Source organism: Oryctolagus cuniculus, chromosome 8 (assembly GCF_051225735.1).
Source record: "Oryctolagus cuniculus isolate XC-2025 breed Fujian yellow rabbit chromosome 8, ASM5122573v1, whole genome shotgun sequence".
Classification (NCBI taxonomy): domain Eukaryota; kingdom Metazoa; phylum Chordata; class Mammalia; order Lagomorpha; family Leporidae; genus Oryctolagus; species Oryctolagus cuniculus.
Genome location: NC_142874.1, coordinates 123000437 through 123020196, shown reverse-complemented (window position 1 = coordinate 123020196; position 19760 = coordinate 123000437).

Genomic DNA, 19760 nt, shown 5'->3' with positions numbered 1-19760 from the left:
GATAACCATCACTCTACTCTTAACTGCTTTGAGATCAACTATCTTACATCCCTCTATGAGTAAGATCATGTGGTTCTTATATTTATGTTCTCAGCATATTTCACTTAACATGACCTGCAATTCCATCCATATTGGTGCAAAATACAAGATTTCAATCACTTTGTGGCTGAGTATAATTGTATTTGTAGATGCACTGCATTTTCTTTGTCTATTTCTAGTTGATTGACATTCACACTATTTTTTTCTTGGCACTGTGAATAGTGCTCCAGTAAAGTTGGAAATATAGATATCTCTTCAACAGTGATTTCATTTCTCTCAGATATGTATATCCAGCAATGAGATGGCTGGATCCTGTGGAACCTCCATAATGATTTCCACAATGACCAAACCAATTTACCTTCCTATCCACTCTGTGCAAAGGTACCCTTTTCACATACCCTAGCCAACACTCATGTTTTGTCTCTCTGAAAATAATCTATCTAGATGGGGTTTATAGTAGTTTTGACTTGCATTTCCCTGATGATTAGTGATGTTTAGACATTTTTCCATGTACCCATTGGCCGTTTGTATGTTGAGAAATGTCTGTTTAGATATGCAATTTAAGTTGGATTGTGCTTTTTTTTTTGACTTTTTGTTCAAGTAAGTTCTTTATAGAGTCTTCTTTAACCCTTTGTGAGATGTATAACTGGCAAATGAAGATTGCCTCTTCATTCTCTTTCCTTTGCTATGCAGAAGCTCTTTAGTTTGATGAAATTTTGTTTCTCTACTCTCACTTCTGTTGTCTGTTTTTTGGGGAGTCATATCAAAATCATCCATGCCCATTCCACTATCCAGAAGTATCTTTTCTAGGTTTTCTGCTAATGGTTTCAAAGTTTCAGGTCTTACATCTAGATTTTTATTCTATTTTTATTTGTTTTTGGTACATGGTGAGAGAGATGTGTGTTTAGGTTCATTCTTTAACATGTAGATACCCAGATGTCCCAGCATTATTTATTGAGTAGATTGTTCTTTTCAAAGTGTGTTCTATTTTTAAGATTTATTGTATTTATTTGTAAGGCAGAATTACAGAGAGAGGTAGAGACAGAGGTCTTCCATCCTCTGGTTCACTCTCCAGATGGCCACAGTGGCCAGAGCTGTGCCCATCCAAAGCCCCAAACCAGGAGCTTTTTCCAGGTCTCCCATGTAGGTGCAGGGGCCCAAGGACTTGGACTATCTCCTACTGCTCTCCCAGGCCACAAGGCGAGAGCTGGATTGGAAGAGGAGCAGCTGGGACTAGAACTGGCACCTATATGGGATGGTAATGCTTCAGGCCAGGGCTTTAAACTGCTGCGCCACAATGTTTGTTCTTAGCATCTTTGTCAAGGATCAAGTAATTGTAGGTGTATGAATTTTATTCCAGCGTCTTTATTCTGTTCCATTGGTCTCCAAGTCTTTTTATGATAGTACCTTGCTGTTTCAATTACTATAGACTTATAATACATTTTCATGTCAAATACTTATAATTACTCCTGATTTATAGTTTACTCCAAATTCCTAGGTTATTTGCAGTCTTTTGTTCCATATAAATTGTAGGAGTATTTTTCTAATCTGGAAAACTGTCACTGGTATTTTGAGTGATATTTCATTGAATATGTAAATCACTTTGAGTAGTAAAGATATTATAATGATACTGATTCTTTAAATCCTTGAACATTGGATGTCTTTCCATTTCTTTGTGTCCTCTTCAATTTCTTCTGTAGTGTGTTATACTTCTCATTGTAGTGATCATCTACCTCTTTGGTCAAATTCATTCCAAGGTATGTATGTAAGTATGTATTGACATGGGATTGGTTTCTTGATTTCTTTTTCACATAACTTGCTATTGATATATAATTGGTTTTGGGTAAAATCTTTGTGGTTTTCTATGTGAAAGATTGTGCTACCTGCAAAAAGTGACAATTTCACTTCCAAAACTGTTTCTTTCTCTTGCCTAATAGATCCAACTAGGACTTCTAGTACTGTGATAAATAAAAGTGGCAAAAGTGAACACCCTTGTCTTGTTTCATATCTTATAAATCCTTGCACTTTCCCCCATTCAGTATGATGTTAGTTGTTAACTTATTATTTGTAGCCTTGATTATGTTTCTTCTATATACAATTTATTCAGAGTTTTTTAAAAATGTATAACAATTTATTTTTTTCATAAATACAAGTTTAGGAATATTGTAATTCCTCCCAACCACACTCCCACCTTTCTTCCTCCTCCATCTCCTAGTCCCATTCTTATTTTTTACTAAGATATATTTTCACATATGACTATATCCATACAATTAACTCTATACTAAGTATATATATATACAATTTTATACACATGTGATTAACTCTATACTAAGTGTTCCACAAATTGTGTTAAAAAAGAAACTATTCCTCAACAATTGAGACAAAGGCTGTCAAAGTCATTGCATCTTGAAGTGTTAATTTCATTTATATATAATACATATTAGGTGCTCTATTAGTTGTCACAGATCAAGGAGAACATAGGTATTTGTCCTTTTGGGTCTGGCTTTCACTGAGTATCATGTTGTCCAGTTTCATACATTTTGTCGCACATGACAGGATTTCATTTTTTTTAACACTATGTAGTATCCCATGGTGTGATATCCCATAATTTCTTTACCCAGTCCTCAGTTGATGAGCATTTTGGTTGATTCCATATCTTAACTACTGTAAATTGAGCTTCAAGAAGCATGGGGATATAGATAACCCTTTCATATGCTGATTTCATTTACCATGGGTAAATTCCCAGAAGTGGCTTTGCTGGGTCATATGGTAGATCTATATTCAAATTTCTGGTGTATCTCCATATTGGCTTCCACAGTGTCTATACGAGTTTACATTCCCATCAACAGTGGATGAGAGTACCTTTTTCCCTACATCCTCACCAGCATTTGTCATTTATTGATTTCTGTATGTGAGACATTCTAACTGGACTGAGGTGAAACCTCATTATGGTTTTGATTTGCATTTCTCTGATAGCTAGCAGAGAGTATGTTTTCATGTGTCTGTTGGCAATTTGGATTTCCTCTTTTGAAAAATAATCATGTGAATATTTTGCCCAATTCTTTTCTTTCTTTCTTTTTTTTTTTTTTTTTTGACAGGCAGAGTGGACAGTGAGAGAGAGACAGAAAGGTCTTCCTTTGCCGTTGGTTCACCCTCTAATGGCTGCCGTGGCCGGTGCACTACGCTGATCCGATGGCAGGAACCAGGTACTTATCCTGGTCTTCCATGGGGTGCAGGGCCCTCCACTGCACTCTCTGGCCACAGCAGAGAGCTGGCCTGGAAGAGGGGCAACCGGGACTAGAACCCGGTGTGCTGGCGCCACAAGGAGGAGGATTAGCCTAGTGAGCCGCGGCGCTGGCCACCCAATTCTTAACTGGGTTGTTTTAGTTGTTGAGTTTTTTGATCCCTTAAGATAAACTGGTTATTAATCCTTTATCAGTTGCATAGCTTGCAAATAATTTTTCCCATTTACTTTGATTGTTTCTTTTTTAGTGCAGAACCTTCTCAATTTTATGTAATCCCATGTGTTAGTTTTGACTTGATTGCCTGGGCCTCTGGGGTCTTTTCAAAGAACTCTTTGTGCCAATATCTTTCAGGGTTTCCCCAAAGTTCTCTAATAGTTTGATAGCATCATGTCATAGATTTAGGTCTTTAATCAATTTTGAGTAGATTTTTGTATAAGGTATAACGTAAAGTCTTTCTGCATGTGGAGATCCAGTTTTCGCAGCACCAATTGTTGAAGAGACTGTCCTTGCTCCAGGGATTGATTTTAACTCTTGTTTCAAATAAGTCAATTGTAAATGTGTGTACTGATTTATGGCAGTTCTTTTCTGTTCTATTGATCTCTCCATCTGTTTTTGTACCAGTACCAGGACTTTTTGATTATAACTGTTCTGTAGCATGTCTTGAAATCTTGTATTGTGATGCCTCTGGCTTTGTTTTTTATGTGTAAGATTGCTTTAGCTATTCAGAATCTCCTGTATTTTCATATGAATTTCAGCATCATTTTTTCTATATCAGAGAAAAATGTCCTTTGAATTTTACTGGTATCTCATTGAATTGTAAATTGCTTTCAGTGGTATGGACATTTTTATGATATTGATTCTTCCAATCCATGAACGTGGAAGATTTTCAATTTCTTGTATTTTCTATTTCTCTCTTTAATGTTTTGTCATAGAGATCTTTGACATCCTTGGTTAAATTTATTCCAAGGTAGTTGATTTTTGTTGTAGCTATTGTGAATGGAATTGCTCGTGGAAGTTCTTTCTAATCTATGGCATTGTTTGTGTATGCAAAGGCAGTTGATCATCTGCAAATAAGGATAGTTTGACTTCCTCCTTCCCAATTTGTATCCCTTTGATTACTTTTTCCTGCCTAATGGCTCTGGCTAAAACTTCCAGTACTATATTGAATAACAATGGTGAGAGTGGGAGTACTTGTCTGGTACCAGATCTCAGTGGGAATGCTTCCAACTTTTCCCCATTCAATAGGACTCTGGCCATGAGTTTGTCATAAATTGCCTCAATTGTGTTGAGGAATATTCCTGCTAAACACAATTTGCTTAGAGTTTTCATGATGAAAGGGTGTAAAATGTGTTGTATTTTATCAAATGCTTTCTCTGCATCTATTCAGATAATGATATGGTTTTTTTCTTCAGTTTGTTAATGTGAGGTATCACATTGATTGATTTGTGAATGTTGAACCATCCTTGCATACCAGGGATAAATCCGACTTGGTCTGGGTGGATGATCTTTCTGATGTGTTTTTGGATTTGATTGGCTAGAATTTTGTTGAGGATTTTTGCATCTATGTTCATCAGAGAAACTGATCTGTAGTTGTCTTTCTCTGTATCTTTTCCAGGTTTAGGAATGAAGGTGATGCAGGCTTCATAGTAATAATTTTGGAAGATTCCCTCCCTTTTTAGTGTTTTAAATGAGAAAATTGGAGTTAGCTCTTTTATTTTTTAAAGGATTTATTTATTTGAAAGGCAGAGCTACAGAGAGGCAGAGGCAGAGGCAGAGGCAGAGAGAGAGAGAGAGAGAGAGAGAAAGAGAGGTCTTCCATCCAATGGTTCACTACCCAGTTAGCCGCAACGGCTAGACCTAAACTGATTGGAAGCCAGGAGCAGGGAGCTCCTTCAGGATTTCCCATGAGGGTTCAGGATTCCAAGAACTTGGGCCATCTTCTACTACTTTCCCAGGCTATAAAGAGAGCTGGATGGGAAATAGAGCAGCCAGGACATGAACCAGCACCCATAAGGGATGCTGGCACTGTAGGCAGTAGCTTAACCTACTACATGACAGCACCAACCCCAGAGTTAGCTCTTTTTAAATGTCTGGTAGAATTCAGAAGTGAAGCTGTCCAGTCCTGGGCCTTTCTTTGCTGGGAGGGTCTTTATTACTGATCAATTTCTGTCTTGGTTATTGGTCTGCTTAGATTTTCTGTATTCATGGCTCAATTTAGGTAGATTGTATGTGTCCAAGAATCTATCCATTTCTTCTAGGTTTCCAGGTTTGTTGGGATTCAGCTCTTTGTAGTAATTTCTGATGATTTTGTTTTAATTTTGTGGTGTCTGTTACATTTCCTTTTTAATCTTATTGATATCCATCTTCACCCTCTTTTTTTTTGTTAGATGGGTCAATGGTGTGTCAATTTTGTTTATTTTTCCAAAAACCATTTTTTGTTTCACTGATCTTTTGTATTTTTTGTTTCAATTTTCTTTGTTCTCTAATTTTAATTATTGTCTCCTACTAGTTTTGGGCTTGGTTTGCTGTTCTTCTAGATCCTTGAGATGTCTTGATAGCTCATTTATTTGGTGCCTTTCCAATTTCTTGATGTAGGCATCGATTGCTATAAACTTTCCTCTTAACACTAATTTTGCTTTATCCAATTAGTTTTTTTTTTTTTTGATAGACAGAGTTAGAGACAGGGAGAAAGGTCTTCTTCCATTGGTTTGCCCCCCAAATGGCCACCACAGCTGGTGCTGCGCCGATCCGAAACCAGGAGCCAGGTGCTTCCTCCTGATCTCTCATGCGGGTGCAGGGCCCAAACACTTGGGCCATCTTCCACTGCCTTCCCGGGCCACAGCAGAGAGCTGGACTGGAAGAGGAGCAACCGGGACAGAATCCAGCTCCCCAACCAGGACTAGAACCTGGGGTGCCGGCACCGCAAGCAGAGGAATAGCCTAGTGAGTCCCGGCGTCAGCTATCCCATTAGTTTTGATAGGTTATATTGTTGTCTTCATTCGTTTCCAGAATTTTTATTTCTCTGATTTCTTCAATGACCCACTTGTTCATTCAGGACCATTTTGTTCAGTCTCAATATGTTTACATATGATTTAGATATACTTGGGTTTCCAGCTTCATTTCATTGTGGTCCAAGAAGATGCATGGTACAATTTCAATTTTTTTTTTAATTTGCTAAGACGTGCTTTGCAGCCTAGCATGTGGTCTATCCTAAAGAAAGTTCCATGGATTGGTAAGAATGTGTATTCTTCAACTGTAGGATGTAGGATATCAATTAAGTCCATTGGCTCTATAGCATCCATTATCTCTGTTTCCTTGCTGATTTTCTGTCTGGTGGTCTGTCCTTTGCTGACAGAGTACTGAAGTCCCCAATTATTATTTTATTGGAGTCTATGTCTCCCTTTATATCCATTGACATGTCTTTCAAATGGCCAGAGAACCTGCATTTTGTTGCCTATACATTTACAATAGTAACGTCTTCCTGTTAAATTGATCCCATAATCATTACATAGTGCCCTGTCTCTTTTAACAGTTTTTATTAAAGTCTATTTTGTCTGATTTTATGATGGTTGCATCAGCTTTTTTTGTTTGTTTCTGTTTGCATGGAATATCTTATTCCATTCATTCACTTTTAGTCACCATGGATCTTTGTAGGGAAGATGTGTTTCTTGTAGGGAGCAAATACATATGTGTCTTCCTTTTTAATCCATTAAGACAGTGTATCTTTTAACTGGGGAGTTGAGGCCATTTACATTCAAGGTGACTATTAATAAATAAGGACTTGGACCTACCATTTTTCCATAAATATTTCTATTTATTTTGGAATTCCTTTGTAGTTTTACTGGGAGATCTTCTGAATTCACCTTCTTTCATAGTGTTACCTATGTTTCTGTATATCTGTGTATAGCACATCCTTTTGTAAGGGTGGACAAGTGGTAACAAATTCTTTCATTTCTGTTTGTTATGGAAGATCTTTATTTCACCTTCATTCCTTAATGAGAGCTTTATAGGGAACATTTTCTGGGTTGATAGTTTTTTCTCTTAAGAACTGGAATTCTCTCCTAGCTATAGGGTTTCTGATGAGAAGTCAACTGTGAGTCTAATTAGGGACATGCTCAAGCTGACTTACCTCAAACGGTAGAGTTAGAAACATAGCAGGGGATTCCAATTAAATCCCATCAAGGTGGCATGTACCAATGCCATCTCACTGTTCCAAGTGATCAATTTCAGTTCACAATTGATCATAATGAAAGGACTAAGAGTCAAAGGGAGCACATAAACAAGTCTAGTACCTGCTAACACTAACCGATAGAATAAATAAAGGGGAGAGTGATCCAACATGGGAAGTGAGATACTCAGCAGACTCATAGAATGGCAGATGTCCTAAATAGCACTCTGGCCTCAGAATCAGCCCTAAAGCCATTCAGATCTGGCTGAAAAGCCCATGAGAGTATTTCATGCATGGAAAGCCAAGACACTCTGGCAAAAGATCTCTGTGAGTGAGATCCCAGTGGAAAGAACAGGTCATCAAAGAAGGAGGTACCTTTCTCTGAAGGGAGGAGAGAACCTCCACTTTGACTATGACGTTGTCTAAACAAGATAAGAGTCGGAGAACTCAGAGGGCTTCCATAGCCTTGGAAACTCGTGACTGGAGCATAGGGAGATTACTGATGCCATAGACAAGAGTGTCAATTGGTAAAGTCAACAACAGGAGTCACTGTGCACTTACTCCTCATGTAGGATCTCTGTCCTTAATGTGCTGTGCATTGAGATTTAATGCTATAACGAGTACTCAAACAATATATTTCACTTTGTGTTTCTATGGGGGTGCAAACTGTTGAAATCTTTACTTAATGCATACTAAACTGATCTTCTGTAAAAAAAAAAAAAAAAGAAAGAAAAAAAAAAGAAAAAAAAGAAATTATCAATTCCCAACTTGACTCTCACTGGGATTAAACATGACAATAGGTTTGATCTGATTTCATCATCATTTAAAAAAAATCATCTATTATTTTTCACTTTATGTTTCTGTGTGGGAGCAAACTGTTGAAATCCTTACTTAATGTATACTAAGCTGATCTTCTGTATATTAAGATAATCGAAAATGAATCTTGATGTGAATGGAAGGGGAGAGGAAGTGCGAAAGGGGAGGGTTGTGGGTGGGAGGGACAGTACTGGGGGGAAGCCATTGTAATCCATAAGTCGTACTTTGGAGTGGGATAGCTGGGTCATATGGTAGGTCTTTATTCAGACCTCTATAGTATCTATACACTGTCTTCCATAATGACTTTACCAGTTAACATTCCCACCAACAGTGGATTAGGGTACCTTTTCCCCACATCCTCACCAGCATTTGTCATTTATTGATTTCTGTATGTAAACCATTCTAAGGAGGGTAACATGAAACCTCATTGTGGTCTTGATCTGCATTTCTCTGATGGCTAGCAATCCTGAACATTTTTTCACGGGTCTGTTGGCCATTTGGATTTCTTCTTTTGAAAAAATAGCTGTTTAAGTCCTTTGCCCATTTCTTAACTGGTTTGTTTTGTTGTTGTTCAGTTTCTTGATCTCCTTATATATTCTGGTTATTAATCCTTTATCAGTTGTACAGTTTGAAAATATTTTCTCCCATTTTGTCAGTTCTCTTTACTTTGCTGATTATTTGTTTTGTAGTGCAGAAGCTTCTCAATTTGATGTAATCCCATTTGTCAATTTTGGTGTTGATTACCTGTGCCTCTGGGGTCTTTTCCAAGAACTCTTCTCTGTGCTGAAACTTAATAAGGTTTACCCATTGTTCTCTAATAATTTAATGGTGTTGGGTCATAGATTTAGGTCTTCAGTCCCTATTGAGTGGATTATGTTGAAAGGTGTAAGGTAGGGGTCTTGCTCATGCTTCTGCATATGGTGATCCAGTTTTCCCAGCACCAGTTGTTGAAGAGACTGTCCTTGCTCCAGGCATTGATTTCAGCTTCTTTATCAAAGATAAACTGGTTGTATGGGGAGGCCAAGGCAACTTCAGCTGACTGACAAGGTCACAGCAGAAGGTCTGTCTCAGCAAGCTGTGAGAAGGACAGCTGCAGTGATAGTTTTAGGTTTGTTTGGGAACTACACTCTGCATTAGAAAGCCAGAGCTTCCTGGTGGTCCTGCTAATGATTGCTGTGTTCCTAATTTTAGGGAAGAGCAATTAGTCTCATAACCTCCAAAATGTCCATTGCTTTGAAGAATTTTAATCAAGCAGAATGTTAGTGTAGGAGAAAGGATTAATGCTTTATGCAAGGTTGAGCTGTTTGTGGAAAAGAATTAAAAGGCAACAGGCTCCCTGGTATATACCTCCCACTATAATAAAGATAAATGTTATTAAAGCTTTAATTCAATATGATAGAAATACTACAATGGTTAGGATGTCAAAACTGGAATAGATCTAAGTGAACCTTTAAATAAGTACAATAAAGAAATTAAATTACAGAAAGAACTACATAGAGGGGATACATTTTAAAGGTTTTGCTTCGAACTTGGGGCTTCTAGTACATTACATTCTATTACATTACATTCTATTACATTAGGAAGGTTCTTTTCTAGCTTGTGTGGCCAATTTCTACATAGTTCAGCACTCCAGGCCTTGGCTTGTGTGGGCAGCCCGTTAACTAGCACCTGTCTGTGCATGTAACCCATGCTCTGAATATACCTTTGAAAATCAAAGAAATTATAAGTAAAAGAAAAAAATGGACAACAGACTTGTTATTGTGAGAAAAAAAGAATTATTATTTGACTCATGATATAAAAATAAAGTCTGGTGCTCGAGAGCCAGAGCCATGCCATCAGCCTTGCTGTGAGTGTGCCTCATTTCTTCGAGCGCCGACACCTTTCACACCTTGGGGCCCCTGGACTGGCTGGAGCTGGTCTCCGGCAGTTGTAGATGCTTGGATAGACTTTTAGCACTTCTATTCTGTTCCATTGGTCTCTCCATCTGTTTTTGTACCAGTATCAGGCTATTTTGCTTATAACTGTCCTATAGTCTATCTTGAAATCTGGTATTGTAATGCCTCTGGCTTTGTTTTTGTTGTATAAAATTGCTTTAACTATTCTGGATTTCCTGTGCTTCCATATGAATTTCAACATCATTTTTTCTGTATCTGAGAAGAATGGTATTTTGATTGGTATCACATTGAATCTGTAAATTGCTCTCGGGAGAATGGACATTTTGGTGATGCTGATTCTTCCAATCGAACATTGAAGTTTTTTTCCAATTTTATGGTATCTTCTATTTCCTGAATATTTTTTAATGTATCTGTTGGCCATTTGGATTTCCCCTCCTACTTTTTAAAGATTTTATTTATTTATTTGAGAGACAGAATTGCAGTGAGAGGGAAAGACAGAGAAAGGTCTTCCTTCATCTGGTTCACTCTCCAAATGGCCACAACGACCAGAGCTGCACTGATCCGAAGCCAGGATCTAAGACCTTCTTCTGGGTTCCCATATGGGTTCAGTGGCTGAATCATCTGTGCCATATTCAACTGCTTTCTCGGGCCATAGCAGAGAGCTGAATTGAGGAAGAAGAATAGCTGGGACTAGAACCGGCACCCATATAGGATGATGGTACCACAGGTGGAGGATTAACCTGCACCACTGTGCTGGCCCCAGGATTTCCTCTTGAGAAATATGTGTTTAAGTCCTTTGCCATTTCTTAACTTGTTGTTTTGTGTTGTGGAATTTCTTGATCGCTTTGTATATTCTGGTTATTAATCTCTTATCAGTTGCATGCTTTGCAAATATTTCTCCCATTCTGTTGGTTGCCTCTTCATTTTCCTGTTTCTTTTGCTGTATAGAAACTTCTCAATATAATGTAATCCTATTAGTTAATTTTGGCTTTGGTTCCCTGTACCTCTGGGGTCTTTTCCAAGAACTCTTTTCCTGTGCCAGTGTCTTGTAGAGTTTCCCCAATGTTCTCTGCAGGGTCATAGATTTAGATCTTTAATCATGTTGAGTGGATTTTTGTGTAAGATGTAAGGTAGAGGTCCTGCTTCATACTTCTGCATGTGGAAATCGTTTTCCCAGCACCACATATTGAAGAGACTGTCCTTGGTCTAGGGATTGCTTTTAGTTCCTTGGTCAAATATAAGTCAATTGTATATGCTTGGATTGATTTCTGGCATTTCTATTCTGTTCAATTTTTCTGTCCATTTTTGTACCAGTGCCAGACTGTTTGGATTATAACTGTCTTATAGTATGTCTTTAAATCTGGTATTGTGATGCCTCCAGCTTTGTTTAATTTCTTTGTAGCACTTCAATCAAAATGGTAGAAAGTCTAATTCCAATCAGGGTATACATGTTTCTCCTAAGTCATTTGTTCATCTATTCACCTTGAACCCTACCCAGTCATTGAAAGTGCCGGGTAGAAGTATATTTTGCACTTGGAGACTGAGAAAATGATGTTTATTCTGTGAAAGCGTATATAAAAATGGAAACTAGGTGCAGAAAAGGTGAAACAAGAACAAAATTCTGAGCCCTTTAGTACCTTTCTTAATTGAAAGCAGGAACATAAATTCAGTCTCTATTTCCAAAAATGGAACTGACCAGCATTTGAGGGATGATTTCACTGATGGGGGCTGTTAAATAAGTGACACTGTCCTCCCTTATGATGTCAGAACGAGGAGGAAGACCATGAGCACACAGCTGCTTCACTTACCTGCACTCTTGGAGAAATAGTATACAAGAAAAATAACTAAACTATTTAAAACAGAATGACTAATTCCTGTTTCTTAACCGTTTTTGTGCTTATTTGTCAAGAAACAGTTCAAGTGGCACTTTCCTTCTGAAACATTCTTTGTTTTGTCCTTTGTACCTCTATTGAGAGCTTACTTATTTCTGGCTTGTATTAAGTCCCAATCATCGGCCGGCACCGCGGCTCAATAGGTTAATCCTCCACCTGCAGCGCCAGCACACTGGGTTCTAGTCCCAGTCGGGGCACAGGGTTCTGTCCCGGTTGCCCCTCTTCCAGGCCAGCTCTCTGCTGTGGCCACAGAGTGCAGTGGAGGATGGCCCAAGTGCTTGGGCCCTGCACCCCATGGGAGACCAGGAGAAGCACCTGGCTCCTGGCTTCAGATCAGCGCGGTGCGCTAGCCAGCGCACCGGCCATGGCGGCCATTGGAGGGTGAACCAACGGCAAAGGAAGACCTTTCTCTCTGTCTCTCTCTCTCTCTCAATGTCCACTCTGCCTCGTCCCTAGGTGGGCATGTAATTCAGTAGTTAAGTCACCTCCTGCACCAGCTCATCCCCTATGGGAGTTCCTGGATTTGAGTCACAACTATTCAACTTCTTATCTAGATCCCTGTTAATGAATATCCTGGGAGATGATGTACTTACTTGGGTCCCTGCCACCCATGTGTGAGAAACTTGGATTGAGTCCCAGACTCTCAGATTAATCTGACTTGGCTCTGGCTATTTTGGGTATTTGGGGGAACATACCAGCAAATGGAATATCTTGCTTTATCTACCTGTATTACCTGTATTTTTAAGAGGAAATTTAGATATCTTTTTTAAATTTTTATTTAATTATATAGTAAGCACTTAGTGTTGTATTGTTCTTGTATTGTGATGCTTATGATTTTTACATATATAAACGGTTTGAATTCATAGCCGGAGGTTTGTAAAATACTATTATTTTAAAGATTTATTTATTTGAAAGATTTACATAGAGAAGGAGAGAGGGTGAGTTTTTCCATATGCTGGTTCACTCCCCAAATTGCCACAATGACTGGGGCTGGGCCAAGTTGAAGACAGGAACTTCTTCTGGGTCTTCCTTATGGGTACAGGGGCCCAAGGACTTGGGCCATCTTGCACTGCTTTCCCAGGCCATAACAGAGGGCTGGAACAGAAGAGGAGCAGCTGAGACAAGAACCAGCGCCCATATGGGATGCTGGCGATTCAGGCCAGGGCTTTAACCCACTGCGCCACAGCACCAGCCCTTGTAAAATATTTTTTACATTAAGATTTTGTGTATCTCCATTTAAGTTTACTTTTAAAGAAGTAGGAAGGTCTATTTTCATGGGTGATTATTTATGTAAATACAGATGGTAGATTCAAGGAACAATCTCATCCTATAAGGAAAGCAATTTCATGCCTGCTGTGATAACTCAGCTGAAATTATAGGCTCTATAACAGGTGGCCCCAGGCTGAATTTAATTCTAAAAGACCTTCTCCTTCCCTATAAATTTTCTGAAATCACATGTAAAAGCTATCTTATACTTGTTAAGAGGATGATGTTGATTTATTTACAAAGAAAAATACTTTTATTTCTTGAACGCCAAGTTTCTTGTAATCCAGTACATACCTGCAAAAATATGGCAACCAAACACTATCAGTATTAATCATAATAATAATCACATTTAACCTGTCTATAAATAATTATATAACTTTATGAAGACAAATTCCAAATACACTTCGTCCAAAGGAACAAATATATCTTCATTTGCATGCATTTCGTAAATACAGCTTTAGGAACATAGTAATTCTTCCCCCTGTACACGCTCTCCTGCCCACTCTGTTGATATGGAAATGGAAATATTGATGTAATTTATAAAGTGATAAGATGGACATTTGGAAATCAACTGCATCTGAAATTCTGATACTTTAAAAGAAAGTATTCTAAACACTTTTTTGTTGTTGTTGTTGCTTATAGTGATTTTGAAGATAGTGCTTTACAAGGGCATTATAAACTGATTCAAAAAAACGTTAAATCCTGAAATTGTTTTATGGCTAGTAAAACGAAAGTATAGACAAAATCCATGACTATTATTTCATTTCTTCATGTCAAAGTACAACAAAATTATTTATCATGTTTTTTATTAATTCACTCTGAGAACTGGATAGATTTGAAGTATTTAACACCTAAATTAATTTCTTCACATGATTATTATTAACATATTATTTCTTTTTCATATTTTTAGAAATTTTGGATGTTTTTTTCTTTAGATTTAGGTATTTAAAAGGGAGAGAGAGAGAGAGTGCGTGAGAGTGAGCACACTCATCCACTGGTTCACTTCTCAAATGGCCAGGGCTGGGCCAGAGCCAAGCCAGGAGCCCAAAACTCCCTCTGGTCTTCCACAAGGGTAGCAGAGGCCCAAGTACTTGTGTCATCATCAGCTGCCTCCCCAGGTGCATTAGCAGGGAGCTGGATTGGCAGCAACACAGCCAGGACTTAAACCGACATGGCAAGCTGGAGCTTAACCTGCTGTGCCACAATCCTAGACCCATTAGATATTTCTTTCTAAACTGCTATGCATACCTGAATAATTTTTGAATATATTTTAATTGGGAAAGTAGGTAAAGGTATTTGTAATAGCAGTTAGGATGCTACGTGGGATGCCCCATATTGATGGGCCTGAGTTTGAGAGTTGGCTCTGCTCTCCATTCCAGTTCTCTGCAGTGAAAAGCAGCAGGTGATGCCTCAAGTGCTTGGGAGCCTGCCACTCACAAGAGACTGGGACCTAATTCCAGACTCCTGCATGTGGCCTGGCCCAGCCCTTGTTACTGCAGGCATTTGGGGAGTAACCTAGCAGATGGAGGAGAGCTCTCTCCCCACCCCTACCTTCCAACAATTTTTTTTAAATGTTAAAAAATAAATTGAGAAAGTTGAGCTGATGAGCAAAGAACTTCAACTCACTTCCTTTATATCTACCCCCTTGTGAAAAATTTTACTCATATTTGGCCCTCAGTCCTGTTACCAGTGGATGGACTATAGCTTTCGTGACGGTGACGTTTTAGACCAACCCCTTCACATGTGATGGGATCCTCACCTAACACATTCTTCCTGTAATCTCACCATTTCTTCCCGTATTATCATTTCCCCTCTGAGCACTAGACTCTTCCCACCAGCTTGCTATCCTGTCTCATGTCTAAACAGTTTCCCTTGCCAACATGTTCACTTTGATACCTACCAAAGCCAGTTCTCTTTATACATGTCTTGAAAGTATTGTCTCTAGTTGCTGTCTCCATTCCTCCTCTCACTCTCTGAAACCAGTCCTGATGAGCACTTTTTCTAATCATGCTACTGAAACCAGTGTCACTGGGACCACATGTGAACTCATGTTATCAAACCTGTGGTCCCTGGCAGTCCTTCTCTCCCTTGGGCTACTAACAGCTTTGATTTGGGTTTCCTTCCCTCCTCCTTGAGTTCCTTGTTGACTGGCCTTCCTTAATGCCTACCTCTTGGTTCTTCTGTCATCTCATTGCCCACTCCTTTTCAGTCTCCTATTTACGTCTTTAAAACACTGCCCATCTCTGTAACTTAGCTCTAGACTTCTTACCAACTGAAGTTTGAGAGGATAAGAAATTTTCTGTCTTGTACTTATTTAATCTACAGACATGAGAAAAAAATAAAGGCACCAAATTAAATGTTTCAGCTAGATCACTACCCTGAATTCTACTTTTGGATATACAACTGCCTATTAAACAAAGGCATTTGGCTATGTAATTGGCAACTCAAATGTAGCATGTCACAAATGACCTTTAGCCCCGCTTGGACATGCTTCTCTGTCACTTCTCCCCTTCTCAGTACGTAGTGCATCACTTCTTCCACATGCTCAGGTCAGAGGCCTACAAGTCTTCCTCAGCATCTCCCTCACACCCTGTCTCTGATGCAGCAGAAAAATCTTACCAGTTCTAACTCCAAGATACATGTAGTTTAAACAGTTCTTACTACCTTTAGCGTTACACATTCATTGTGATATAGTCTCAGGTTTCACCTCAACTATTTAAATAACCTTTGAGTCAGTCTACCTTCTTCCACCTTTGCCTTATTATAATGTAACAGACCCAGGAGCCTCCCAGTGATCCTTCCAAACAAGATACTGGAGTGTGTGGTGCCTGTAATTAAAACCCTGTGGTAGTAAAGAGCTGTGTGATCCACCTGCCACAGACTCTATCATCTACATTTCTGTAGCCATGCTTGGCCCTCAGCCCTTACTCAAACACAGGAAACATACTTCCTCAAGACATATATTTCTGCTTGATGTTTGGTCTTCCTTGAGTAATTCATTTAGTCTTTTCAAATTCACCTCTTCAGAGAGGCTTTTCATATGTAACCTACATCAAATAGGGGCCTCCTGTACCACTCTCAATTCTGTCCCATGTTGGTAGCTGATGCCCAAGACTCCTGCATGCTTGGTGATTGACTCTTCCTGTTGCAGCACAAGTCTTGAAAGTGGGGACCTTGCTCTACCTGGAACATGGCAGGTGTTCACTATGCTTTTGTTTAATGAATGAATTTCATATTTTACAGTTTTAGGGATAAAATGACTTTATAAACAGAGTATACATCTCTCCTTCAATTTATAATCTCTTTAAAAGTCATATTTAAAGAAAGGAAGGATTAGGGAGACTTTCAATTTTTCTAGTTAATCATAATAAGTGGGTCAAACAATCTTCACAAGTACAAGAATATTTAAGGCTATATTTCAAATTTATGTTCTTATGGTTTTTCTTTGATGCTAAAGTAGTAAGCGGAGGAGAAAAGAATTTAAAAAGACACAATGATCCTTTTATGATTAAAACTCGGGCATAAGAGTAAGGCAAGGATGATAGTTTCAAACTCTATAGAAGCTTTTCAAACTCCTTTGCTAAGAGAGAGAACACAAATGAGTGACACTTTGAGGGAAGTATAGTTCATGTGTTTGAGAAGGAGCATAGGGGCCAGGAAGGCTGTAGAAATGTGTATGATGGAGAGTGTGGAAGGGGGATCACATAGGTCCTTACCATTGATGAGTTTCATTTATTACTTATTTTTAAATATTTACCAAATATTTGAAAGGCAGAGAGAAAGATTGAGATCTTCCTTCTGCTGACTCATTCCCCAAATGGTTTGATTGAAATGGTTGGGGGGTTGGGCCAGGCCATAGCCAGGAGCCTGGAATTCCACTGGGTCTCCCATGTGGGTGGTAGGGGCCCAAGCACTGGGGCTCTCAGGTGCATTAACAGAAAGCTGGATTTGAAGTGGGATTGAAGTGGCACTCATATGGGATGCCAGTGTCTCAGGGGGCAGCTTGACCCACTGGCCATGATGCCAGCCCCATTGGAGGGTTTTAACCACAGAAGTGACATCTTGTTTTAAATTAAGAAATACTAGGATACAGTGGGAAGATCTGAAACTGGGGCTTATCCTCAGTCCAAAGATACTAGTATTCAATTGAAAAACAGTTCTGTAACTAAAAACAAGTACCAGCTTGTAGATATTTCCCAAAACTTGTTAGTTGTGACCCCTGTTGCAGGAAGAATAATGTTGGAGGAAACAGCAAATGTCAGAGCTAAAACATCTCCTTAATTATACAAATGGGCTCTTCGATTGGAACTCAAAAGTGAATTTTTTAAAAGGTTGAATACAGATTGTGAGCTCCAGAATCCAAAGCATGTGATAATAGACTACTACTATGTAGTTGAACAAAAAGGAGAGTTTAAGAGAATATCAATACATACCATTTACACATCATTTAAGGAGAAATGGGATCATAATTCTTTCGTCACTTGTTCTGGAAAATATCTTCTCAATAAATTGCTGTTCATCACTGACTTCTAATGCCTTACTTATTCTGGGTCCCTTTTGGTGGTGGGGGAGAGGGGAACTCCAGTAATTTTTCTCACACTAGTTTATATACACAGTTGATCAGAATCTGAGTTGTCCAGATTTAAAGATAGCTGCTAACCTTGACCTTTCCTTTTCTATTCTAAGTGAGGGCAGAAGGAGATATATTTCAGAAACCCAAGGTTCTGCAGAGTAGAGGAGAAGATAACTAAGATTTGCTACGTGTGCTCACCTGAGACCTCATGTGTGGTAATCACTGGATATAGTAGCTCTGATCATAAACACATCCATTTGCCAGGTGGATATTTCAGTGCCATTCCTGTTACCCAATAAACTCATATTCTAGCTCTGTTTTGCCTTAATGTGGCAATGGAACATATTCAAATGTTACAAGTAATTAGAAGTATTCAGGCCTAAAACGAACATAACAATTCCATCTTAATTGGCAACCTCCTGTGTTTTTATGTAACAAATGTCTTGCTCTTATGCCAGATCATTCTGCAGCATAAAAAGGTTTATATGACTTCTTGGAGAGTTGGCCACCGCCTATTCTGCAGGAGCTTCTCAATGATGAAGTCTTCAATTCATATACTTAAAGCATTGGAGTACATACATAATGTAAGTTTAGCTTATCAATGTGCTATCTGGCATACTCTCTTACATGCAATACCCATACACATGCTTACACACACACAGTCTTCCATTCATACTATAAAGGGATTGTTGGGAAAAGTTTCAAAGTTAATTGATGTCCAGTAAAAGCAGTCAATGTGGGAGGAAAATGATGCTCTGGATTTTTCTTCCAACTCTAATATTTTATATCTAGTAGGGGGCATGGGTGGTTCTCATCCACTTGACAGCCATGCTATTGTGTCTCAACCTGGTGACAATTATGTAGAGATGTTCTCCACTCTTCCTCACTGTCTTATGCTCATATTTTCCAAACATCAAAGTACTCGCTCAAAAAGCAGATTAATATTATTTCTTTTTTTATTTCTAAAAAGGCACATATGAGGAAAATTGTGTTTATGGTTAAGGACCAAGAAATAAAATATGGGATATTCCATGACACTGATTAAGAGCTAGAAAGTGAGTGGATGAGAGAGGCACGACAATACTGAGGATTGTTAAAAATATAAATCAGGGCCGGCGCCGCGGCTCACTAGGCTAATCCTCCGCCTAGCGGCGCCGGCACACCGGGTTCTAGTCCCGGTCGGGGCGCCGGATTCTGTCCCGGTTGCCCTTCTTCCAGGCCAGCCCTCTGCTGTGGCCAGGGAGTGCAGTGGAGGATGGCCCAGGTGCTTGGGCCCTGCACCCCATGGGAGACCAGGAAAAGCACCTGGCTCCTGGCTCCTGCCATCGGATCAGCGCGGTGCGCCGGCCGCAGCGCGCCGGCCGCGGCGGCCATTGGAGGGTGAACCAACGGCAAAGGAAGACCTTTCTCTCTGTCTCTCTCTCTCACTGTCCACTCTGCCTGTCAAAAATAAAAAAAAAAAAAAGGGCGGAGCCAAGATGGCGGAATAGTAAGGGCGCGCACCGATAGTCCGGGAAAATTTAGTTTAATAAAAGGGGAGTTACGGTAGCCGCAGAAAATAGAACCAAACAAAAATTGCAGGGGAAACCCTTCTGAATGGAGCAGGCGTGAATCGGACGACCTACTGGGAGAACAATGTCGCCCACCTCACGGAAGCAAAGTCGCGGGACCCAGCCGCAGAAGCCCCAGGGTCTGCGCGACAGTGCTCCAAGGAGAGTGCACGCCACACAGAAAACAGCGGGGAGACTTGAGACGCTCAGGGCTCCGAGTCCACACATCGGCGCTGGAAGGGGAGGTGAGCTCAATAACCCGAGACATTGGTGGGGAAACGGGGGTCAGAATCTAGAGGGGGGCCGGAAAGTGCAG